At 38.8% G+C, this 27,441-nt stretch overlaps 1 non-coding gene across 1 annotated transcript; it reads right to left on the bottom strand.

Annotated features, from left to right (window-relative positions):
* Positions 1–18,801: 18,801 nt before the first annotated feature.
* Positions 18,802–18,908, bottom strand: LOC142178838 (small nucleolar RNA R71). Its single transcript, XR_012707049.1, has one exon. It is a non-coding gene; the product is annotated as a small nucleolar RNA R71 (small nucleolar RNA).
* Positions 18,909–27,441: the final 8,533 nt, after the last annotated feature.

The raw sequence follows: 27,441 nt of genomic DNA, 5'->3' as shown, positions 1-27,441 counted from the left end.
ATAATGACATGCATATGCATATAAATATCATACCATACATAGGTATATGCGTTCATAGCATCATCAACCCTCTGAGGGCATCCCATCATATCATTTCAGCCACTGTGGGAAAATCATCAACGTATACCAGTTGATCAGGTGGTGGTGCGTATATAACGCCATAACCTTTTCCCATATCCCATATACATATAATATACTCGTATATAACGCCATCTTGTCATGGGTCAAGGTACACGTATAAATGCATGAAATGCATAAGAAATACGTTAATAAGATTTCTCGGAATGTCATAAAAATAATATGCCTGTCGGATAAATTTTATCAAATACGTATTTTTCTGAGACCCATGAACAGAAGATATAATATTAATTAAGAGATAACAATATTTTTTTCATATGGGAAAACCATTGTGCTAGTGCTGTTAAGCCTTGCTGCTCAAATATTTCAATGATAAGAGAATCAATAACAGAATATAAGCGAAGAAAGACGATGCATGATGGTACATTCAACCATTTCTCTACATCTTTAAAGGCTTTTACAATCATGTACACTCGCATACAGTCTAGCTTACTGGACTCTTTCCATTTCAGTGATAGATTGCTCAATTATGGCTTATATTTATATTTTATCTCTCTTTGCTCCTTGTGATGTGGCTAATTACTAATTCACATGGGGAATCAAGAATATAGACACCCCTAGTATTTCTATAAATAGAGTCATTTATGGAAGTTGTGTATTTTCTCGTTTCGCTTGTGTCATATAGATCATGCCAAAAAGAAAGAGGGGATAGCCTTAACATACCTGGAGTAGGGAAAAATCCGTGTGATATTCTTGAGAAGGATTACACCGTACTCCCTTAGAATCGAAAAATCCTGTTGCTATTATAATATGGAGTGACTATCGTCCTTGGCTTTGTATTCTGTATAATTCGTTTGCCCAATGAACTTTGGTATTCCTTCAAGATAAGAGTTCTTTGCATTTGCATAACCCACTTACGAAATGGGTTCTTCATATTTATTCAAGATAAAAGTTCTTTGCATTTGGAATTTTGTATCACCCACTTTCCAAATGAATTTTGTATTAAGAAAATCACGTTACTACTATTCATATTCAAATTCTTGGATGAATTTGCTGAAGCAATTTACATTGCTTATGGAGATTAGACATGTCTCCCTTGGGAACCTTTTTGAGATATCACGTTACTACCACCTAAGTAATGACTAAGCCCCAAGATTCTCTTAGTATGCCATCTTGCAATGTGACATATGAGTAACTTAATTGATCTTTATATGGCTGCCACATTAGGGGGGTCAAATCTTATCCAATAATTATCCACTCAATCCTTTAATTAATTTGTTAATCCCCCATTAACCAATAATTACCCAATTACCCATATAATTAAGAATTATCTTAAATTATTTAAAATACTACTAGTTTTTAACACACCTTATACACCTTATTATCATGGCTATATGGTACCTTGTATGGCACTAGTCCATGAATACAGGGTAATATAGTTCGGGCCATATTTTATCCTAAATTGACAAGCTTCGACGAAACTCATTTTTTTCGATTTGCTTGCCCTCTCACCTTCACGAATTTACTTATTTCTTGTTTGAAATAGCATAATACTTATAATTCCAAAATAATCTCATTCCCGATCTTACGTTGATTAACTTACGACGAAACTTTAACATACAAAAATGCGGGATGTAACATCATTCCCCCATTTGGAACATTTATCCTCGAATGTTGACTGATGCATTTATCGTTTTTATGACTTATGGCTTCCGAATAATTTAGTACTCTCCTTGCGATCTAGGCAACTATTCTGTGAATAATTCCAAAGGCTAGGGCATTCCTGATCCACTTAGCGGCGACACTGTACTTCAGTAACCGTACTTTATAGTATCCCAATGTGGTTCACTTACATGGGTATTTTAATCTCGTACAATCCATAAAATCTTCTTCAACTCTTTATTCACTCGAAGGCCTAAACGTCATCCTTTATCCATCACAATTACACCCTTATTGTACTATCAGGGCAGCATTCCATCTCTTTCAAATGCTATTAGTCTTAGACTCCCTTGAGTTTATTCAGGCTATACTGAACTTGCTATAACTTAGAGAGATCATTAGCTCTCTTGTTTTCACGGGCTTAATCCCGAGAACTTACCTGTTCTCGTTACCTTCTTACTCGCCCTTTCTCATCCTTACTCCTGTCATAAAACCTTGTCGCTTTACTATACTTTAGCTTGCGACCTATACATATTTATTTCTACTATTCATAACCTTCCTTCAACTTACTTGCAGCATTAATTCCCTTATGTTATTCTGGAACATTAAGCGAGATATCACATCGTCTCTAACTCTTCTTTATTCTCTTGACTAGATCTCTCAGTACTTAGAAACCCTAGGCTGGCAGGTACGTCAGTGACGATGCTGCTATCGTTCTTGGATACTGAATCCTAATGCTTCTAGCCCTCTACCTAAAGTATGGATTATTCATAATCTTCTGCACCTGAGTATCTCGTATGTTGTTCACCTTTACCTTACTTGCCTTAAAATCTTGCATCGTATCTTCTATCTCTTTCATTACCTTCTTCCCATATAGATATAATTCACGTCCATAACTTGAAGCTCTATTATAATACTTGCACCTCTGGTGTATACACAATTCGGTGGGAGCTCCTTACTGATATTTTTTTATGAGGTGGATACTCTTCTAACTATCTTTATCGTAGACCATTATAGAATATGACTGTTGTACTATCCCTTTGATACCTCTGATATTAAGAGTGATCCTGTAATGTTCTCAATCATGATTTCTATAATTTTCTGGGTCCAATAATCATGATTTACTTCGTTGTTGTAGCTCTTTAGTTTCCTCTTTCTTCTGATCAGCCTTTATGTAGGCTTAAGCTATCTTACGATCTGTGGCTCCCGGTATTATTAATTACTTTAGCCTTATATGGATGCTATGGAATATCCCGGATACAATCTTCTAATAATTCAATCCTTTGTTTATAACCTGGGCTCAATTCTTTCTTTTAACTTATACCGAAATCTTCTACGGTTGTATGATTGTCTACATATATACTGTATGGATAATACTCCGAAACCTTAAGTGCGTTCATAACGTAACTAACTCTGAATCATTGATCGAATAATTCCTTTTGTTCCTTCTCAGCTTTCTTTAAATGTAAGCTATTACTTTTCCCGGTCTTCAGAGGCCCTTGTTGCACGCATACTTAGCTTACCTTAGTGCCCACTCATATTGGAATTCCATAAAACTCATATGATCTTAAATATTACTTCTGATTTTACTTCCCGTTCATTAGCCATAGTAGGTGCCACTTTCTCATGGAGTGCATACAATGTTGTAGTGAGACTGTTTTTACATGACCATTTCTTTTTTAGGTCACTGTGCTTAGGTTAAAGCCTTCTTCCTTATTTCCTCAACTAGTCTTTCATTGTAGTACTTCGGGAGGACCCTCTGACTCTTGCAAATCTGTAGACTTATTACATTGTATACTCGACTGACCTTTTGATGTTCTTCCTTTCCTATAATTATCTGTAGTTACTTACTTCCACGCCTTTGTGCTTGTAGGGTTGTTCCGAACTGATATTTTGACTGTCTTCCCAGTGGGACTCTCTTTTATTTCCGTTACACTAATACGGTACCTTTACTACCCCGACTCCTATCTGAATATTTCTCAAGTATCACAATGTCATACTGCGAAACTGAAGTCCCCATGTTGGGGTTCACTCTGTTCACTTGCACAATCTGTTAATTTGTCTGTATCCTCTTGTTTAGCCATAACTAGGAACTTCCTGGATCAACTACAAACTACTCGTTGGCCCATTCTCATATCAATATTCCGCGTAATCTTTCTTGGGTTATTTCTTTTGCATTAACTTACGTGTAATGACCCGGCCAATCGTTCCAAGAGTTATAGCCCTGTTTCTCCATTCCTTCTTCTTTATGTGTTTTTTAGAAGTGTTGAGTTGTATCGAGTTAGTAGGTTTGGGTCCGGAGTAGGTTTGGAGTGAAATGAATACTTAGTCTCTTAGTTAGAAAGTTAAGTTAGAAAAGTCAACCGAAAGTTGATTTATGAGTAAACAAATTTGGATGTGTATTTTTATGATTCGATTAGCTTCGTTGGGTGATTTTAGACTTAGGAGTGTGTCTGGAATGTAATTTGGAGGTCCGCAGTAGAATTAGGCTTGAATTGGCGAAAGTTGGAAGTTTAGAAGTTCTTAGGCTTGAATCCGAGGTTGATTTGGTGTTTTTGTGTTGTTTTGGGTGTTCTGAAGGTTCGACTAAGTTCGGGTAGTGATATATGACTTGTTGGAATTATTGGTTGAGGTTTCGAGGGCTTCGGGTAAGTTTCGGATAGGTTTGAGTTGTGTTTTGCTAGTTTTTCTTATGTTTCGATGCCGTTTCTTCAAGCATAAATGATATCATATTGAACAAATGAGCTCCTATTTCTTTTTTTTATTGAAGCATTAGATCCGTATCATAATTACGGACCCGTAGCAAAAAGAATCGTCAAATTTGGACATCTTATGAGGATTTTATGGTCATTTTACTAAGAATTAGGTTGCCAGATTTTTCAGATTAATAACGAAATTGCCATTGACGGTGTATTTAAAAATCTGCATGATTTGCAAATATTAAAACCTACATATTTCCTTCATTATAAGGTCAAATTGAGTGATTCAAAAGGCTAACTTGACTAAATTTCACAAGGAATCTATTGGAGGAATAAAAAGCGAGTTTCGGGATCATTTGGCATGAGAAACGAGGTAGAATAACTGGCAAAAAAATATATAAAACGAGGGTTTGATCATTCAGTCATATTTTGAGTTGGGGAGCTCGGATTTGGGCGATTTTGGGGGCGATTTTCACCATAAGGATTGGGGTAAGTGTTCTCTACTCAGTTTTGGTTATATTTCATGAATCCATCTTCGTTTTTGAGATTTGATTGGTGATTTCAAAGTGAAATTGAGGGAGTTAGGGTTTGAGTTTTGGAGAGTTTAAATGAGGATTTGAGGGACCAAACGGAGTCCGATTTTGATGAATTTTATATGGTTAGACTCGGGAGAGGATGAGGTTTATTATTCTTCTATTTTTGACTGATTTCAAGATGTGAACCCGGGGGCCGGGTTTTGGCCAGTTTCGAATTTTTGGTATATTTTGTAGTTTTTATTGTAGAATTCGATTCGTTAGCCTATGTTGATGGTATTAATCTGATTATGGTTATATTTGGATCTTTTGGAGACCGAGTCCAAAGATGAGGGCATCCCGGAGTAGGATTTTACGCTGTAAAGGTAAGTAACAGTTTTAACTCTGGCTTTGAGGGTATAAACCTGGAGAATTTGATATCGTGTGACTGTTTGGAGGTGATACCCACGCTAGGTGATGGGCGTGTGGGTGTATACCTCGAGGTATTGAGACTTGGTCCGTCCCATGAGGCCTCATGGCCATCATCTGTGTTTACGTAGTTACTTGTTGTTGAACTTTTCTACCTTCATGTTAGAGATCATGCTTAGGCTTTATTCATGCTCACATTATTTGTACTCGGTCATAGAAATTATTGTACATGTTTACCTCAGTCTCTATTATTTGCTAATATGCCGTGATACTTGATGTGGGATGTATTCCCTTATTTATTGATGATGGTGAGGCTAGTGAGGTACATGATTAAGTGAGGTCGAGGGCCTGGTCGTGAGGATATTAATACCATAGCATGTGAGTTGTCCGCGTAGCACGTGAGTTGACCGTGCAGGTCCAGGTATTGATACCATAGCGTGTGAGTTGTCCGCGTAGCACGTGAATTGACCGTGTGGATCCAGGTATTGATATGATGGAACATGAGTTGTCGGTGCTTAGCGCTTGGGCTTTGGGAGCCCCTCCGGAGTCTGTACACACCCCTAGTGAGCACAGAGTGTTGAGTGTTTTGAGTGTTAACTGCTGAGTGCGAGTGATGAGTGATGGAGTGACACTGTTGTGAGGTTGTATTTATTTGTGTTGCTGTATTTATTTGTTAAACTTCTTTGTAGCATTTACTGAGTTATGGAATTTACCTGTTTATTTCTGTTTATTTTTAAATTATGAAAATAAATAATTGGACTGTTTTACTTAGCTCGTCACTACTGCTCAGTTCCTTAGTTATTTCTATTATTACTGAGTCGGTTGTACTCATACTACACCCTACACTTTATGTACAGAACCAGGTGAGTTAGAGCGTAGGCGATCGTTGAGTTCAGGCCGACTATCTGTGGAGATTGCAAGGTAGCTGCTAGCGTCCGCAAGACCTTGTTACTTCTTTTGTCATTTCTTCTTTTGGACAGTTAGACAATTTATATATCTTAGTTTATAGTTTTAGACACTCATGACTTAGTGACACCCCGTTGTTTGAGGCTCGTTTCCGTATTTTCTATATTATATTTAGAGTTGATTTAGTTTATGAGAAATTTAAATGTTGGTATTGTTTTATTAAATTTTTATAATTGATTTAGTAGTAATATTTTGGGAAATAGGCTTGCTTTGTAACACGATAGGCGCCATCATGACCATGGCTAGATTTTGGGTCGTGACATTACGTCTCGCACTGGCTCCTTATTTATCAATAATAGCTCGGGAAGGAACCCTTACTTCCTCTCCTTGACGTCGTGCTTGCACAATATTCTGGAATCGTAGCATATCTGCAGGATTTGAGTAAGTTCCATCTCATTCCTTTTTCCTTTTTATCGCATTCTTCCTTTACCATTACATAGTCACTAGAACCACTTAATTCCGACTTAATGCCACATCACTCCCTATTATTCCCCCCTTTAGGGGATTACTAAGAGCTGAAGTCACGAGGATCTACATGTAGATATTTTACCTCTGTATCTTTGGAATCTTCTCACATCATCGATGGCCCTTACTTACCTTACGGTAATCCTTATTGCTTGCTTTAGCGAAACGTCTTCCTGAATGACCATTCTCTGAATTTCTCATGAATCTTCTTCTATTGTCCATTCTATTATTGCCAGAATGAAATCTGAAATTCTCATGATGCCGACCTTTATCAAATCACTCAGTCCTTAATTCATGTTTAGTTTATCTTGTTCACCATCCCATACTGATTTTTATTATTCTGGGGTCTAACTTTTCCTTCTGGTAGTCACGTTAGAGTCACGAACTTATTTCTCGAGATGAAGATATGGCTTTATGGCCTATACTCTTTTATTGTCTCAAGGCCGGTCACCTCTCGTCTTTTCCTTCATTTGACAATAGACTCTGTAATACTGTCATCTTTTTGATCTACCGTTGTCATCCATGTACCACATTTTACTTATACTGCTTTATTAACTTTTTTCTTATTTTTCTGCTAATATTTCTGTCTATCACTTTACTCTAAAAACTTCAACAAGATATTCTTTTGCTTTTAGCTCCCCTTTACTCCATCCACTGGCTCTTCAGGTTGCCTAGCATTATCTCTCTACTAGGGACGGGAGCCATACTAAGATAATATTTATACTTTTCAGGCTTCTAGTGCCTATCTTTGTAGTACTCATATCTAGCTGTACTATTTTAGGGTGCACCATTGAGGTGACTCACAAGGAGATCCATTACCACGTTTGCTCTATCCTTCGGAAACGTCAATTAACTCTACCAATCCATCCACCATTTTGGATTACTCTATCCCCAGTCGAATCCTGATAACTCTTCCTTCTCTTAAACTATGTTTGTTATCTCCCATAGGGCATAACTGAGATCGGTGTGGCCGATTGTACATACATCTATCATTGTTGAAGGTAACTCAAAATGCTTATATCTCCCTTCTTGAATGGTAAATAATAATAATCTTTATTAACTGGACACCTCGTACACTTTTTCATCTTGCTTCTTTTACTTCTTGAAACTTGTATTTATCTTCTGAATCTCTCATTGTCTTTCACCATAAAGGTGGATAAATATTCTTGCCTTAAGGTTCCTTATCAAGAGGCTTATACGTCTTAGGGTACACATGATCTGTTGAATACCTCATATTTATCCATCATAAGCATGATGCAAAAATTGAGTTCCTCTGACTCAACTCTTCCACAGCTATATCTCTTACCAACCGTCTTTTTGGATGTAGGCATCGTTGTATTACGAAGAAAATAGAGTTTAGGAAATTGAGTTCTTACAACCGAGCTCTACCACACGATCTAGAGTAAGAAGAAAGAGTGACAATTCTAAATGCCCTCTAGCCTCCTGCTTATAAGTGTGGTGCACGACCCACCCATAAACAAGACTCTACTAGACATGGCTTGTAGACTCCCTAGGACAGAACTGCTCTGATACCACTTTGTCATGACCCAAACCGATGGGCCGCGACAGGCACCCGGTACCTTACTCAACCGAGTACCCACGTAACGTATTTTTCTTATTACTTCATCATATACACATGACATACGGGCCTAATAGGCCAACATGATCATTTATAAACTCAAAACATAGGCCGACAAGGCCGTACAATCTTTCACGTATACGACATTTATCTACAAGCCTCTAAGAGTACATAAATGCCAAAAAGGTCGGGACAGGGCCCCGCCATACTAATCAGTACATGTTCTAATCATACTGACCACATAAGCAACTCTGGAATAAATAGAGTGCACCAACATTTTTTGCTGAGCTGATCGCCTACCTGGAGGACTCTCGACTTGTCTATCGAGACCTGCGGCCATGAAACGCAGCATCCCCAGGCAAAAGGGACATCAGTACAAATAATGTACCGAGTATGTAAGGAATGAAAATCAGTAAATAATAGACATGAGAGAAACATGGAGTAAAAGACTCGACATGTACGTGTGCATAGCTCTGTGAGTCATTTCATTTTTATAATGTCATGCATATGCGTATAAATATCATACCATGCATAGGTATATGCGTTCATAGCATCATCAACCCTCTGAGGGCATCCTATCATATCATTTCAGCCACTGTGGGCAAATCATCAACGTATACCAGCTGATCAGGTAGTGGTGTGTATATAACGCCATAACATTTTTTCATATCCCATATACATATAATATACGCATATATAATGCCATCTGGTCATGGGTCAATGTACATGTATAAATGTATGAAATGCATAAGAAATACGTTAATAAGATTTCTCGGAATGTCATAAAAATAATATGCATGTCGGATAAACTTTATCAAATACGTATTTTTCTGAGACCCATGAACATAAGATATAATAATAATAATTAAGAGATAACAATATTTTTTTCATACGGGAAAACCATTGTGTTAGTGCTGTTAAGCCTTGCTGCTCAAATATTTCAATGATAAGAGAATCAATAACAGAATATAAGCGAAGCAAGACGATACATGATGGTACATTCAACCTTTTCTCTACAGCTTTAAAAGCTTTTACAATCATGTACACTTGCATACAGTCTAGCTTATTGGACTCTTTCCATTTCAGTGAAAGATTTCTCAATTATGGCTTATATTTATATTTTATCTCTCTTTGCTCTTTGTGCTGTGACTAATTACTAATTCATATGGGGAATCAAGAATATAGACACCCCTAGTATTTCTATAAATAGAGTCATTTATGGAAGTTGTGTATTTGCTCGTTTCGCTTGTGTCGTATAGATCATGCCAAAAGGAAAGAGGGGATAGCCTTAACATACCTGGAGTAGGAAAAAATCCGTGTGATATTCTTGAGAAGGATTACACCGTACTTCCTTAGAATCGAAAAATCCTGCTGCTATTATAATATGGAGTGACTATCGTCCTTGGCTTTGTATTCTGTATAATTCGTTTGCCGAATGAACTTTGGTATTCCTTCAAGATAAGAGTTCTTTGCATTTGCATAACCCACTTACGAAATGGCCACTTACGAAATGGGTTCATGATATTCATTCAAGATAAAAGTTCTTTGCATTTGGCATTTTGTATCACCCACTTTCCAAATGAATTTTGTATTAAGAAAATCACGTTACTACTATTCATATTCAAATGCTTGGATGAATTTACTGAAGCAATTTACATTGCTTATGGAGATTAGACATGTCTCCCTTGGGAACCTTTTTGAGATATCAAGTTACTACCACCTAAGTAATGACTAAGCCCCAAGATTCTCTTAGTATGCCATCTTGCAATGTGACATATGAGTCACTTAATTGATCTTTATATGGCTGCCACGTTAGGGGGTCAAATCTTATCTAATAATTATCCACTCAATCTTTTAATTAATTTGTTAATCTTTATTAATCAATAATTACCCAATTACCCATATAATTAAAAATTATCTCAAATTATTTAAAATACTACTCACTTTTAACACACCTTATATACCTTACTATCATGGCCATGTGGTACCTTGTATGGCACTAGTCCATGAATACGGGGTATTATAGCTCGGGACATATTTTATCCTAAATTGACAAGCTTCGACGAAACTCATTTTCTTCGATTTGCTTGCCCTCTCACCTTTACGAATTTACTCATTTCTTGTTTGAAATACATAATACTTATAATTCCAAAATAATCTCATTCCCAAGCTTACATCGATTAACTTACGACGAAACTTTAATGTACAAAAATGCAGGATGTAATAGGGTTGATTCCAGATGGTTAACGGATCGAAAGTTGAAGTTGTGAGATTTGCTGAAGGCTGGGCTCTGCTGGTGTAACCACACCTGCGGAGCTTTGATCGCAGGTACGAGCTCGCGGGTGCGGGATGTGTTGTGCAGATGCAGAGAAATGGACTAGGGACTGTGGAGCGCAAATGCGGCAGGAATTCCGCAGGTGCGGACTCGCATATGCGCTTGGAGGGTCGCAGAAGCGGAAGCAGGGGTGATGAGGCTGGTCCGCAAAAGCGGGTTAGTTCGCGCAAATGCGCCCCGCAGAAGCGGGGACCTGACCACAGAAGTGGTTGGGCGGCTTAGTGGCCTCCGTAGATGCGAAGGGCGGACCGCAAATGCAGTGCCGCAAAAGCGACTTATGTGGCTGCAGAAGCGAAAGGACGCTCCACAGTAATGATTTTTATAAAAACGGGATTTGGTCCCCTTTTTCCATTTTTCACTTGGTTGAGGCAATTTTGGAGAGCTTCAAGGGGAGTTATTCATCAAGAAAAATAAGGTAAGTGATTCCCACCTATTACAAGATAAATACATGGGTTGTATAGGGATTTAAACATGGAAATTAGTAGAATTTGTGAGATTTTTGGTAGAAAACCTAGAATTTAGTATTTTTGGAATTTAACCACGAGATTTGGACATGGAATTTGGGGTAAGTTATATATTTGAGTTCGTGGTGTTATGGGTAAAGTTTATCTTCAAAAATTTTTAAAATCCGGGCACGTGGGCCCAAGGGTTGATTTTATCAACTTTTCGAGCGAAGTTGGGAATTGTTTAAATTGATTAATTATGGGTATTTGAGTATATTTTGATTGGTTTGCATATTGTTTGACTATTTGGACCGACGGACATTGGTTTGAGGTGTTGAGAGGCCTTGGAGCCGGTTATGGAATTTCGGAGCAAGGTAAGTCTCCTGCCTAACTCTGTGAGGGGAAAACTACCCCTAGGTGATAATTATTATTATGTGCAACTAGTTGTGGGTGGTACGTACGCATGAAGTGACGCGAGTCCGTACGTAGCTAAAGCATGTCATGTCCAGGTAGACTTAGGATATTATCCTGTGATATTTAAATTATTTGAACTCATTCTGCTGGCTTAACTAATTAAAGTTCTAATTGAGTTTGAATTAGAAATAAGCGTATGAACAATAGTCCAAGCCTTGACACTTTGAATTTTGGGCAAGTTATTTGAGAAATGGTAAAGATTATATTCATTTTATGCCATGTTCTCTATTGCAAACACGTGTCTCGTAATTCGGTAAACTTCCTTTTTCTTCTTGTCGAGTGGGCTGAATGCCTCGGCAGTATATAGATGCATTTATGGTTCGTGCCACTCAATCCTTGAAAGTGTACACATTATTATGGATCGCTGAACGACCTCGGCATAATCGTGCATTATATCGATGGTAGTACGAACATTCACGAGATTATCTTTCTACTGATGCCCGACTTATTATACGGTATTCCTTATTTATTTGATAATGGTACTTGATAAATTTATGATCTATTAAAGCAGGATACAAGATTAAGAAACTTATACTTTAAAAGAAATAATTGGAAGATTATGCACCTTACAGATTTATCTTGTTATTGTCGTACGCTGTATATTTACTTAAGTTTTATTATATTGCTTTATTTAACTTGTAGTAAGTGCCAATGTCGACCCCTCGTCACTACTCCTCCGAGGTTAGGCTAGATACTTACTGGGTATGCGTTGATTTACGTACTCATGCTGCACTTCTGCACTAAATGTACAGGAACTGACAGGTTCATTTGGTGATCATACAGGTGCGTAGGCGCACCTATTGAGGAGACTTCCTGTGAGCTGCATTCCGGGCCACGCATCGCAGTCTACCAAGACTCCATTGTACTATTTATTTTATTCTGTCTTATTATATTCGGGACAAACGTTATATTAATATTGTACTCCTTAGAAACGGCTCATACACTTGTGACACCGGGTTTTGGTGGGTTTTTGCTGGTTGACCGTTATTATAGATCACGTAGTTATTGTCATTTTTCCCCGGTAAGTTCTATTTTGTACTATTTAAGAAAAGGAGATTATGATCTCGAGAGTAATAATTAAGTAAATAAATTGATGTATTAATGTTGGTTTGCCTGACGGCGGCGTTAGGTGCCATCACAATTTATAGTGGATTTTGGGTCGTGATAGTGGTATTCTAACAAGGAGGAGTATCAGCTTGAGGGCGATTCAGAAGGAACTCATATAAATAGTACAGCTTGGTAGTAGGTTGGATCAACAAAGTAATAGATACGATTGGTTCTTTGGGGTACTTATGATGTGGTGAGTCTCTACAAGTGTTTCGTTGCAATGCTCTTGGGTTTTGCGACCTGCGTAGCATGGCTGAGTTAGAAGGATACGGTTCTGATGGCTTGGTTGTGTGCAAATGGGTTTCGAAGAGTTCTCGATGGTTTGTTTTTCACGGTTTGAGATGGATATTTCCTACCGGTGTGAGGGGCATGTTGCGTATTATGACTTTCTTCTGGATAGGATCAGATGGAATGTTTCTGATAAATCGGGTAGGTATTCTGTTGGATTCAGAGTTGATTACGAGATTCTTGTACTTTTTATATGATGGTATGATAGCTGTGGTGGGTTGTGTGGGATTGAGGTTTGCATGTGCAAGGTCACGGTCAGTTTTGAAGGGAAGATTATAAATTCTTACACGGCATGGACGATTTCTGATGTTTAGATGGATGCTATAACTGCTTGGTAATTCCGGAGAATGGTGCACATTGTAGAAAGCACATTGTGTGTTGACTTACAGATGTTTCATTTGGTAATGTGGTACTCGCCTGGTTGATCGACTACTGATATTCTGATTTTGCTATGTGGCACGGAAGAATTATGGAAGTATTCCTCGTGGGATGATCTTGTATGAGAGATGTATTAAACCTTCGGGTGGTGGAGTTGGGAGCAGATATGGTTATTCGTGTGTTCTACGAATTTGGAGACTAAGAGTTCTCAGAAAAAGAGCGTTTCGTGATTATGGACTATGAAGTTGTGGCCAAGGCTAGCTAGATGAGGGTATGGGTTATGGTTAGGTCATTGCAAACTTTTGGAGGGTTAATTATCTATTTGTGGGTGACCGGAGTTAATTTGGGGTACATTGGTAGGCCTAATGAGGATGTGTATTCTACACCATGTCGGAATTGTTGACTCGACACGGTTAGTGCTGGGGGGTGAGTCAGTTAGTTAGAGTTGAGCTTGTTCGTGTTCTGATGTGTTATATGAGTTACTCTTCTATGCTACGAGGAGTTGCAATTTCTTGGTTATATGCACACATAGTGCGGTCATATTTGGGCCTTATAGAGGAATTTCAGCGAGATGAATGTTAGAGTGTTGAATGATTGATTGCGCATTTGGTTATGTTCTCTCCGGACTGCGTATATTATGCTACTTACTTCTTTGTGGTTATGGTCATACACTTCGGGTATTTGATGTCGAATTGCGTGTAGTTGTTGATTTTGAGTATGGTGGCTTGAGGTATTTCATATGGACCAGTGTTTGGATGGGGTCACGCATTACAGCGGGGTTATGTTAAGATATGACCCTTAGTGTTAGATTCATGTGTTATGGTTCTAAGGTGTGTGTTGGGTCCTTAGTATTTTATTGTGGCAGTACTTGTTGAGCTTGCGGGACGGTTCTCTCATTTGAGTCATTTTCTATGTTGAGTACACTTGAATTGTTGCGTATTGGTGCACAGATTGCACATTTTGTGGCCCCGAGTAGTATTGGTGTGGCATGTAAGTAAAGTAGCTTGTATTTGATAAGATGAGGTTGTCGGACCTAGTATGGGTGCTATCAGATTTATTTGTTGTATATTTGGAAGGATAATGTCGTTGATCTGCTCAGAATTTTCTATAGTTCATGTCGAAGGAGGAGAGATCCATGACTTGTTGATATGATAAATGATTATTATTTTATGCATGTTTATTTCATCATTGGCAGTGTACGAAGGTCTTAGAACATGGTTTTGTTTGATATGAGGTTCATTTCCGGTATTGGGTGTGTTTTGAGCAATTGTTGTGGTCAAAAGTTATTGCTATGAGCATCTGAGTAACGTGGTACATCATGTGACTACATCTTGGGTTATGATTATGGCTCGATACAGCTTATTCACACTTATACAGTGTGTAGATGCGAGATTCAGATCTTATAAGAAATTTCGGATGTTGGAAAGTGGATTATGTGGTTTAAGGGCTAACGTTGAAGTAATGATATTCAGTATGTTGTGTTGTCAGGTCTATATGGAATAGGGTGACGTGGGATCACCCTTGGGTATGTGCATGGTAAGATTACACGGCGGTTGATGGCTTTGGAACAACTCTTGACATGCTCGAGGACGAACGCATGTTTAAGTGGGGGAGGATGTAACGACCCGACCGATTGCTTTGAGCATTTGTACTTCACTCGGTAGTTTGAGGGCATGACTAGCTCCATATGATGTATTATGACTTATGCAAATCATCGGTTTTGGTTTTCAGGTTATACGGAATCGATTTGGAAAAATGAATCTCGTGATTTAAGCTTTAAGATGGAAGGGTTGACCAAGTTTGACTTTTACGAATTTGACTCCGGAATGGAGTTTTGATGGTTGCATTAGGTCCGGATGGTGATTTTGGATCTGGGTGTATGCCCGGATTTACATTTGGATGTCCGTAGAAGGATTTGGTACTAATTGGTGAAAGTTAGGAATTTGAAGGCTTGGAAAGTTCATAAGTTTGACCGAGAGTTGACTTTGAGAATATCGGATTCGGATTGTGGTTCTGGGAATCGTAATAGCTTCGTTATGTCATTTGGGACTTGTGCAAAAAATTTGGGTTCATTCCGGGTTGATTTGATATGTTTCGGTGCGATTTTGGAAGTTAGAAGTTCAAAGTTCATACTAGTTCGAATTGAGGTATGGTTCCTCTTTTCGATGTTTCTATGTGTGATTTGAGGCCTCGAGTATGTTCGTGTTATGTAATGGAACTTGTTGGTATGTTCAGATGTGGTCCCAAGGGGCTCGGGTGAGTTTCGAACGAGGTTCGAATTTGTTTGGATCATTTTTGGCTAAAGTTGTTGGTGGCAGATCTAGTGTGATCGCACCTGTGGCTGGGCTGTGCAGGTGCGATGGTCGCAGAAGCGACAGAGGAGTCGCAGAAGCGAGGTGCGAGCTGGTGAGGAAGACCGCAAAAGCGGAAGGAAGGGCGCATTTGTGGGTCCGCAGAAGCATAAGACTAGCCGTATAAGCGGCGCGTGACGCAGAAGTGGGAGTTGTTTGTCGCACCTGCGTGTGCGTAGAAGCGGGGAAAGCTCCACAGGTGCGGAAGTCTGGTCTTCAGAGGACTTCGCATAAGCGAGAATAGTCCGCAGAAGAGGAGGTCACAGATGCGACAATGTGACCGAATATGCGTAAATGCTGGGCAGAAGCTATATATCGAGGTTTTGGTTCTTTTGTTCATATTTTGAGATGTGGGAACGGATTGAGGGGATTTTGGAGGCAAATTTCATCACAAGGATTGGGGTAAGTGTTCTACACTCGGTTTTGATTATATACCGTGATCTTTTCTTCATTTTTGGTAATTGGATTACGAGTTTTAAAGAGAAAATTGGGGATTTTAGCCTAAAGCTTCATAAAGTGAGTTTTTGAGTTTTAAATGTCAATTCAGAGTCGGATTAGAGTGAAACTAGTATGGTTGGACTTGTAATTGAATGGGTTGTCATATTTTGTGAGTTTCATTAGGTTCCGAGGTGCGGGCCTGGGTTGGGCTTTTGGGTCGATTTTGGTTTTTTGATTTTGATTCGACCTTTATCATTGGAATTGTTTCCTTGGGCTTTGCTTGATGTATTTGAGTTGCTTTTGGCTAGTTTGGAGCAGTTCGGAGGTCGGTACATGTGGGATGGCATTACGGAGCATTGTTTGGCTTGCTCGGTATTGGATTTGGCTTGTTCGAGGTAAGTAACACTTCTAAACTTGGTGCTGGGGGTATGAAACCCCGAATTTCGTATTATGTGTTTGTTGTTGAGGTGACGCACATGCTAGGTGATGGGCGTGTGGGCGTGCACCATGTGAATTGTAACTCAGTTATTTTTATGGTACTGTGTAGTTACCTGATCTTATCTGTAACCATGAAATCTCTACGTACTAGAACTATTGAGCTATGATCCATGTTAGAAACCATGTCTAGGCTACATGCTAATTCTGTTGGGACCCACTGAGGTCATTACTGTTGTTGAGTTATTTGCTTACATTGCAATTTCATGCTCAGTCATGTTCATTTATTGCATATCATATCGCAGTCTCTGCTGTTATTTATTGATACATCATATCATCATTTTGGGCTAGTTTCATGAAATAGTGAGCCCGAGAGACTGGAGAGATTGATGATTGAGTGAGGCCGAGGGGCAGATTGTGAGGTTATTGATACTATAGCACATAAGTTGTTAGTGTAGTACGTGAGTTGTCCGTGCGGATCCAGATATTGATACTATAGCACGTGAGTTATCCGTGCAGCACGTGAGTTGTCCGTGCAGATCCAGATATTGATATTATAGCACTTGAGTTATCCGTGCAACACGTGAGTTGTCTGTGCTGATTATAGCGCTTGGGCTGAAGGAGCCCCTCCAGAGTCTGCACACACCCCCAGTGAGCGCATGTACCTATTAAGTGCGAGTGCCGAGTGATTGGGAGGACTGAGGGGATTGATACTCTGAAAGTATGCATATGGTTGTTCACTATGTTGTACTGCATTGACATGCACACTTGACATACAAGCATAGAGACTCATTTTTCCTCATGCTATATGGTATCACGTCATTCATGACTTCTCATACACATTGACATGTAGGCATAGAGATGTACTTTTCCTCATGCCATTTGATAATGAAACATTTACTTGTTGAAAGGTTTCGGAAGGAAATTCACGATTTTACAAACTTTCTCATATTTTGGTGTTTTCGGTAAAAGATTTAGGATTTCATTGTTATACCTGAAAAGCATGTCTATTTCTGGAACTGTGAACGAGCTGAACCTTCTATTTCCGAGTTATTTCCTATACCACTATTATTATATTGTTATGAGTTGTTGTTGGCAATTGGTATTGGACTTTGACTTTTCTTCCAGCCCGTCACTACTTTCAACTTAAGGTTAGGTCTGTTACTTATTAAGTACATGGGGTCGGTTGTACTCATACTACACATTTGCACCTTGCGTGCAGATATTGGATGATGATGTTGCTGTGATCGGCGGGAACGGGATTAGAAGACGTACCTGCGTTCTGGTTGTAGCTGCCTCTTGTTCATGGTAGCCTTAGATTTATAAATATTTGTTTGTGTACATTTCGAACATATGATGTATTTATTTCATACCAATTTTGTAAATTCTAATCTTAGAAGCTCATGATTTGTACAACCCGTCCTTGGGAATTCTTGTATAAAAGCAGTTTTATTATCCTTTCTTTTCTTAAAATATCTCATCTAAATTGGATAGTTGTTAATTGGCTTACCTGACGGGTTGGGTTAGGTACCATCACTACTAGGTGGATTTTGGGTCATGACAAATTTGTTTTATAGTATTTTGAGTAGTTTATGACCCGCTCTTCTACAAAATAGTTGGTCAATCCTAAAATTGAAAGATCTCTTCGATTGCGCAGGAAAGGACAAGCATTATCTTCTCAAAGCATAGCTTGTGAAGGAATGGAGAATCAAGAAGTAGAAGAGCGCAACCCACTGGAAATTCCACCACCAGCCCATGTAGATGAACAATTTGATGAAATGGCGCAAAGGCCAGCAAACAGAATCCTAAGAGATTATGCTAGAGCAGACCACTTCAACTGTGAATCTAGTATCAGGAAACCCCTAGTGGCAGCCAACAACTTTGAAATCAAGACCGACCTGATTCAAACAATTCAACAATCTTGTATCTTCACTGGAGATTCAAGTGAAGATTCACACAGTCATTTAATTGATTTTCTGGAACTTGTTGAAACTGCTAAGTATAATGGGGTATCTCCTAAAGCAATCAAGTTAAGGTTATTTCCTTTTTCTTTAAAAGGAGACGCCCAGACTTGGTTTCAAAGTTTGCCTCAAGCATCTATTACAACATGGGATCAGATGACTCAAAACATTTTAAACAAATATTTCTCCCCTGCTAAAACCACAAAGTTAAGACAAGACATATCTAATTTCTTGCAGACTAACACTGAGTGAGTATATCAAACTTGGAAAAGATTAAAGGCAATATTAAGAAAATTTCCACATCATGATATTCTTGAACATGTACAGTTGTACATTTTTTTATCACGGGTTTAAACCCTCTTCTAAAAATGTGATAGATGCAGTTGCAGGAGGTTCCGTAATGGGAAAAACCAAAGAGGAAGCATTTCTATTATTGAATGAAATTTTTGAGAATGCCATCCAATGGCCATCTAAGCGTGTAATCATCAAGAAGGTTGCTAGAGTAAATCAGCCAGACGCTTTAAATACGCTAACACAACAAATTATTTCTTTGGCACAAAAGTTTGAATCTTTTTAGGTGAATACACAACAACCAAGCCAGTCTGAGGCTTGTGACATGTGTGGAGGAAACTATCACAACCATGAATGTCAAGCAACCAATCACAATGATGAACATATCAATATCATCGGTTACAAGCAGTATCCTTTTGGAAGTCCAATGGCTAAAAAATATCCAGGATTTCAATAGAGCAATCCAAATGGTGCTGAGAACTCTCAAAGATTCAAGAAGCAACGAATACAAGGTCCACCTGGATACCAGAATCCAAACCATGGTCAATCAAACTTCAGACCTTATCAGCAAGCAATTCCATATCAGCAAAGGCCTCAACAAGCCCATCCTAGTCTTGTAGACCTTTTGTACAAGTACATTAAGGTCACTAATGAAAAGATGGAGAGCCAAAAATCATCCCTCAAAAATCTGGAAATTCAGTTGAGCCAGTTGGCAGCTCTTGTGTTAGAAAAGATTCAGGGTCCCTTACCAATCAATACAGAGTAAAACCCATAATATCACCTTAAGTTCATCAACTTACGGTCAGGTAAGGAACTCGATGAACCTTATGGAGACAGATAAGAAAAGAACCAACTAGAACAACATGTAGACAATGGTAAGAATGTTGAAAAACCATCAGAGGAGAAAGAAGTCAAGAAAAAAGAAGAAAGGAATATTGAAAAAATTGGCTCCTCTCCCCGTGACAATTCCTTTTCTACAAAAAATGAAAAGACAAAAGTTTGATAGTCAATTTGCAAAATTTTTGGAGATTTTAAAATAGATTCACATCAATATTTCGTTCACTGATGCTTTATTACAAATGCCTTCATATGCCAAATTTTTAAAAGAAATTTTGTCAAGCAAAAGAAAATTGGAAGAAGTTTTTGTGGTAATGCTTACTAAAAAATGCAGTGCTATACTTCAAAATAAGCTACCACAAAAACTTGGTGACCCAAGCAGTTTTACAATACCATGCACATTGGGAGGAGTATATTTTGAAAAAGCACTTTGTGATTCTGGAGCTTTAATAAATTTGATGCCATTTTCTATCTTTAGAAAATTGAATCTCGGTGAAATGAAAGATATAAGTGTTTCTCTTCAGTTTGCAGATCAAAGTACTAAGACAACTAAGGGAATAATTGAAAATGTACTTGTAAGAGTAGATAAGTTTGTTTTTCCTGTGGATTTCATAGTACTTGAAATGAAGGAATGTCCTGATGAACCGATAATTTTGGGTAGACCTTTTCTTGCTACAGGTAGAGCAATCATAGATGTCCATCAAGGACAACTAATTTTGAGAGTTTATGAAGAAAGAGTCATTTTTTATATGCAAAAGATACTAGGGTTTTCAGGAGATGAGGCATCATCTTCGTGTTTTTCAATTGACATGATTCGTTATCTTACAGATGAATTCAAAGATGATCAATTAATTCCAGACTCAATGGAAAGATGTTTGGCCATGTCACGGCCCAAAATCCCACCATAGGCATCGTGATAGGACTTATTCTCTAAGACTAGGTAAGCCGATTACAATTACAATTCGAGTTATTTTTTTAAACATATAATTTCATACAAGTGTTGAAACCAACAGCGAAAATAATTATAACAACCCCCAAGACTAGCAATATAGAGTCACGAACTCTAACTGAATATATGCAATGATCTCAAGGATTGAATATACAATATTGTTTGAATAAGAGATGACAGTATAATTAATGGAAAGACTCCAAGGGACTGTGACGACCAAGCAGTCCTACCTTGAATCCTTGCGATCACACTCTAATCTCTGTCCGAATCCGATATCTCCAACACCTGGCTCTACACAAATATGTGCAGAAGTGTAGTATGAGTACAACACAGTCGGTACCCAGTAAGTATCAAGACTAACCTCGGTGGAGTAGTGACGAGGTACAGTCGAGACACTCACTAGTCAAACAGCCTGTGCAATATAGCTGTATACAATAGTACTGGAAAAAAACTAGCAATGATAGCAACAATAATCAACTAGTAATATAAATAGCAAGGCAACAAGAACACCATAAAAATTGCCCAAATGAATAATGAACACAACACAACCAATTAATCAAGTCGTTCAAAATATACATGTTTTATCTATAAGTCTTTCGAATATAATTCCCTCAAATAAAACTTTTCGAATATAATTCTTTCAAATAAATATCTCTGAATATAGTTCTTCAAATAAAATCTTTTGAACATAATTCTTTCAAATAAATATCTCCGAATATAATTCTTCAAATAAAAGCTTTCGAATATAATTCTTTCAAATAAATATCTCCGAATATAATACTTCAAATAAAGTCTTTCGAATATAGTTCCAACACAACAACATACCCAGTAATATCCCACACCGTGGGGTCTGGGGAGGGTAGTGTATACGCAGACCTTACCCCTACCTTGTGAGGATAGAGAGGTTGTTTCCAATAGATCCTCGGCTCAGGAAAGTATAAGCACCACATTAATGAAAATATAGACAAGAAGGGACCGTACCAAGAAGCCATATAAAAGCATAATAAAAACAACCAGATAGTAAGGTGATCAAGAATGAAAGAAAATAACGGTTAGTCATAAAAACCTACTACCAACAGAAAGCGAGAGTGTGTGCCAATACTAGTGCTATGAACACTCTAGACTACCTACTCTACTACCCTAATCCTTGGCCTCCATACCTTCCTATCAAGGGTTATTTCCTCGGTTAGCTGAAGCTGCTCCATGTCTTGCCTAATCACCTCTCCCCCACCTCTTCTTTGGCATACCTCTACATCTCCGTAGGACCTCCAATATCAACCTCTCACACCTCCTCACCGGGACGTCTGTGCTCCTCCTCCTCACATGACCAAACCACCTAAGTCGTGCTTCCCGTATCTTGTCCTCAATAGGGGCCACACCCACCTTGTCGCGAATAACCTCAATTCTAATCCTATCAAACCTGGTGTGCCCGCACATCCATATCAACATCCTCATCTCTGAAACCTTTATCTTCTGGACATGAGTGATCTTGACTGGCCAACACTCATCCCCATACAATATCGTTATTCTGACCACCACTCTGTAGAACTTACCCTTAAGTTTCGGTGGCACCTTCTTGTCACAAAAAACACCAGAAGTGAGTCTCAATTTGATCCATCCTGCCCTAATACGATGTGTGACATCTTCATCAATCTCCACATCCCCCTGAATAATAGACCCAAGGTACTTAAAACTCCCTCTCATAGGGATGACCTGCGAGTCCAGCCTCACCTCCCCTTCCCCTCCTTGAGTCTCGCCACAGAACTTACACTCCAAGTATTCTGTCTTGGTCATGCTCAACTTGAAACCTTTAGATTACAGGGTCTGCCTCCATACCTCTAATTTCGCATTCACACTGTCTTGCGTCTCGTCAATCAATACAATATCATCTGCAAATAGCATGCACCACGGCACCTCCCCTTGGATGTGGCACGTCAGTACACCCATCACCAGAGCAAACAAAAAAAGGGCTGAGTGTCGACCCCTGATGCAACCCCATCATAACCGAAAAATGGTCTGAGTCCCCACCCACCGTCCTCACTCGGGTCTTTACTCCATCATACATGTCCTTAATCATCCTAACGTAGGCAACAGGTACACCTCTGGCCTCCAAACATCTCCACAAAACCTCCCTCAGAACTTTATCGTACTCCTTTTCTAAGTCGATGAACACCATATGCAAGTCCTTCTTTCTCTCCCTATACTGCTCCATCAATCTCCTAACAAGGTAGATGGCTTCTGTAGTCAAACGCCCCGGCATAAACCCAAACTAGTTCTTGGAAATAGACACACTCCTCCTCACCTTTAGCTCTACCACTCTCTCTTAGACTTTCATAGTATGGCTAAGCAGCTTGATACCCCGATAGTTATTGCAATTTTGGATATCACCCTTGTTCTTGTATACAGGAACCATCGTGCTCCACCTCCACTCTTTGGGCATCTTCTTCGTTCTAAAAATGACATTAAAATAACCTAGTAAGCCACTCCAAGCCTGCCTTGCCTGCACTCTTCCAAAACTCCACCGGGATTTCATCCGGCCCGATCGCTTAGCCCCTGTTCATCTTACGCATAGCCCCCTCAACTTCATCAACTCTAATCCGCCTACAATTCCCAAAGTCACAATAACTCTCGGAGAGTTCCAAATCACCCAGGACAATGCTCATGTACCCCTCCTCGTTCAAGAGACTATGGAAGTAGGTCTTCCATCTCCGACGGATAATCCCCTCATTGAACAAAACTCTACCTTCTTTGTCCATGATGCACTTAACTTGGTCCAAGTCTCCCGCCTTCCTTTCTCGTGCCTTGGCTAACTTGAACAACCTCTTATCCCCACTTCGGCCCTCGAGTTCCTCATACAAACAACTAAAAGCTGCAGTCTTGGCCACCATAACTGCTAACTTTGCCTCTTTCTTAGCCAGCTTGTAATGCTCCCTATTCGCCCTCTTCTCCTCCTCATCTACTCTCTCCACTAGCTTCAGATACGCTGCTTTCTTGGTTTCCACTTTTCCTTGCACCTCTCTATTCCACCACCAGTCTCCCTTGTGACCACCAGAGTAACCTTTTGAGACCCCTAATACCTCTCTCGCAGCTTCCCTAATACACTGCACAGTCATGGTCTACATAGCGCTTGCGTCCCCACTACTCCTCTAAGGCCCCATAGTCACCGGCTTGGCCCCCAACCCCTGCGTTTTAGCTTCCATCAAGGCTCCCCACTTGATCCTATGTTATCTATACATCGCCCTCATCCTCCTCTACCTCGTGATCTCAAGGTCCATGACCAAGAGCCTATGAAGGGTTGAGAGGTTCTCACTCGGGATGACCTTGCAATCCGTGCAAAGACCTCTATCACTTCCTGCAGAGTAAATAATCAATCTGAGTCTCGACCACTGAACACCGTAAGGTGACCAAGTGATCCCTCTTCTTCGAGAAACTCGAGTTTTCTATCACCAAATCAAATGCTCTAGCAAAGTCCAGCAAAGACATTCCTCCTCCGTTTCTATCTCCAAAACCAAAGCCACCATGAACATCATCATACCCCCCAGATGTCGCTCCAATGTGGCCGTTGAAATATCCTCATATGAAAATATTCTCGATATACGGGATACCACGCACCATCTCATCCAAATCCTCCCAGAAACGCCTCTTGACTTCTTCATCCAAGCCTGCTTGGAGTGCGTATGCACTAATTATGTTCAAAGTAAAACCTCTGACAACTAGCTTAATAGTTATCAGCCTGTCATTCACCCTCCTAACCTCCACCACTAGTTCACAGAGGTCTTTATCAACCAAGATACCTACCCTGTTCCTGTCCCCCACCCTCCCAGAATATCAAAGTTTGAAACTGCCCACATCCCGCGCCTTATCTCCTACCCACCTAGTCTCTTGTACACAATCTATATTAATCTTCCTTTTCTTGAGAATCTTCGCTAACTTTACAGATTTTCCAGTCAAAGTTCCTATGTTCAAAGACCTCACTCTCAGCCTAGTACCCACTTTCGAATATAATATTTTCAAATAAATATCTCCGAATATAATTTTTCAAATAAAATCTTTCGAATATAATTCTTTCAAATAAATATCTCTGAATATATTTCTTCAAATAAAATCTTTCAAATATAATTCTTTCAAATGAATTACTTTCGAATAAAATTCTTTTCAAGTAAAAGTCATCATATGACACCTCATTTCATAATAATAAAAATAACGGGTCTCAGCCCACTTTCATATTTCCATGGCACCTCGTGCACATACCTCTATCGCAACCACATGGACAATTCACAAGGCAGAAGACAAAATAATATAATGAAATGACTGATAAGTGAACAAATAAGAATTTAGAGAAAGACAACAACACAGCTGACGAGTGCAAAACACACACTTAAATTGTGCTTGCTAGTCAAAGATAGTATAGTATAATTATTGTATCCACGGGGATTGGATTTAAACAGTATTATCGTAGTTTGTAACTAGATTGCTATCCAGGAGGATCAACAGTTGAGATTTATATAATTAATAATCTAAAATCCACAGCTATTGACTAATGACAATCGCAACAAAAGTAAGCAAGGAAGTTATCAATAGGAGAAAATAAGGTTTTGATGGAATAAGTGCAAGATAATTCACTTCCAATGTTCAAGTGAGTCTCTCAAATTCACTCTATTATTAGTTCAAACATTCATCAAAAATTCCTCTCTCGATTAAGTCTTAACCTCACGAGATGAACCAATTTAAGCTTTGTGAAGATATGCAAGAATGCGTAGTGGATCGGTCTTTAGGAAAACCTCTTTCGATTATTCTCCTAACTAGATTTAATCAATGATTCAACTAGCCTCTTTCGATTACTTAAAAGAATCTATGATCTCAACCAACAATATAATGCAAAGATATCACAAGTGATGCCTCTTTCGATTACAAGAACAAGTGAATATAGATGCAACAATTAAATCTTTCAAAATGATTCAAATACATAAAAATAGAGTTATAATCCACAAACAATCATCAATACACCAAATACATCAAAACCCAAAAGGATCTACTCCATAGACATGGAGAAGTTCTTCACAAATGAAAATAAAGTATAGGAAAACATAAATTCAATCCAAACCCGGATCTTGATTAAGGAAGGAATGATGAAATCCTTGTGCTTGTGTTCTTCCAACTCCTCGTTAGCCTTCTTAGGTCGAAATCTATCCAAATGTCCTTCTAACATGGTGTTTTGGTGTATCTAAGCCGCCCCCAATAAACCCCGGATGAAAATACCCTTTTTAGCGGAAATGGGACAATACTCTAACAAATTTGTACTACCGTGTCGCACCATGCAACGCGGTAGTGGATATTTCCAGTATGAATTACAATTTGAGTTCTGGGCAGAATTTGCACTAGCGCATCGCACAGTGCGTTGCATTAGTGCAAATTTCTTAGAGTATGGATTTTGCATCGATTTTGACATCCAGACTTGGTCCTCGACCCACGAACACGATCCCGGCTTAATCCCTTGGGCTTTTACTCAGACTTCAAAGCTCCAATTCTCTCGAATTCGCTCCATAGTATCTGCATTGCTCGGAATCACTCTTACAAGGCATAAACCACACAATAAGTGCAAAACACTAGCGATTAAAGCTCAAACTCAGTTAAAGTGCAGTAAATTAGAGTTAAATAAGCGACTAAAACATGTAATTATAGCCTACCCTCAACAGCAAATAGAGGTAAACAACAGGGGTGCTCCCGAGGTACCGCCTCGTAGTCCCAAAAGTAAATACGGAACATGGGATCTCCCGAGGAACCGCCTCGTAGTCTCAAAAGTAAATATGCAAGACAAGGGGGATCTCCCGAGGTAATGCCTCGTAGTCCCAAAAGTAAATATGCAAGATAGGAGGATATCCTGAGGTAATGCCTCGCAGTCCCAAAAGTAAATATGCAAACAACAAAGACGGAAGAATAACTCAGCAAGAACAACCTCTTCTTAAATCCAAATTTCTGATAAATATATTAACGCCTCTTTTAAACTTATTTAATTAATTATTTGCAGATGGAAAATCCATAAGGTAATTATTTCCAGGAAATGTCAACTCAACAAGCACACGGAATTCACATAAAAATCAAAGTAGCAATCAAACCAAATTATCATATAAAACAAATTCGACAACCAAAGAATGAGGCATGACAAATAAGGATTAATAAGTGCCAGCAATTTCCAATGTAATACATAAAAATGCCTAAGACTTTCAAGCAATAAAATTTTCATATATAAGCCTGAGTACGTACTCGTCACCTCGCGTACACGGCTTTTACATTGCACAAATGACACATACGACTCAATGCCTAAGGGATAATTCCCCCGCTCAAGGTTAGGCAAGATACTTATCTTTTTTGAAGATATGTCGATATTCCAAAATAACCTTCTTGCTTGAATTGACCTCCGGACAACTCAAATCTGTCCAAATTAATTGTGTAACTTCATTAAAATTCATCAAAAATAATTTCGAATAATAAAGCGTCAACTTAAAATTTTGCATTAAAAAGACAACTAAAAGTCAACGCGAGGCCCGCCTCTCAGAACCCGACAGAAATTTCAAGAAATCCAAACACCTATTCCGATACGAGTTCAACCATACCAATTTTATCGAATTCCAATAAAAAATCATTTTCCAAATCTTGAATTTCCGTTTTGAAAAGTTTTACAAAAATTCCAATTTTCTCCAAAAACTCGAATTAAACGATGAATATAACCATGGATTTATGAAATATAATCACTTTCGGATGTAGAA

This window comes from Nicotiana tabacum, unplaced genomic scaffold (assembly GCF_000715075.1).
Source record: "Nicotiana tabacum cultivar K326 unplaced genomic scaffold, ASM71507v2 Un00001, whole genome shotgun sequence".
Lineage (NCBI taxonomy): Eukaryota > Viridiplantae > Streptophyta > Magnoliopsida > Solanales > Solanaceae > Nicotiana > Nicotiana tabacum.
The sequence above is the reverse complement of the archived record's forward strand: the minus strand, read 5'-3'. Positions and strand labels throughout refer to the sequence as shown.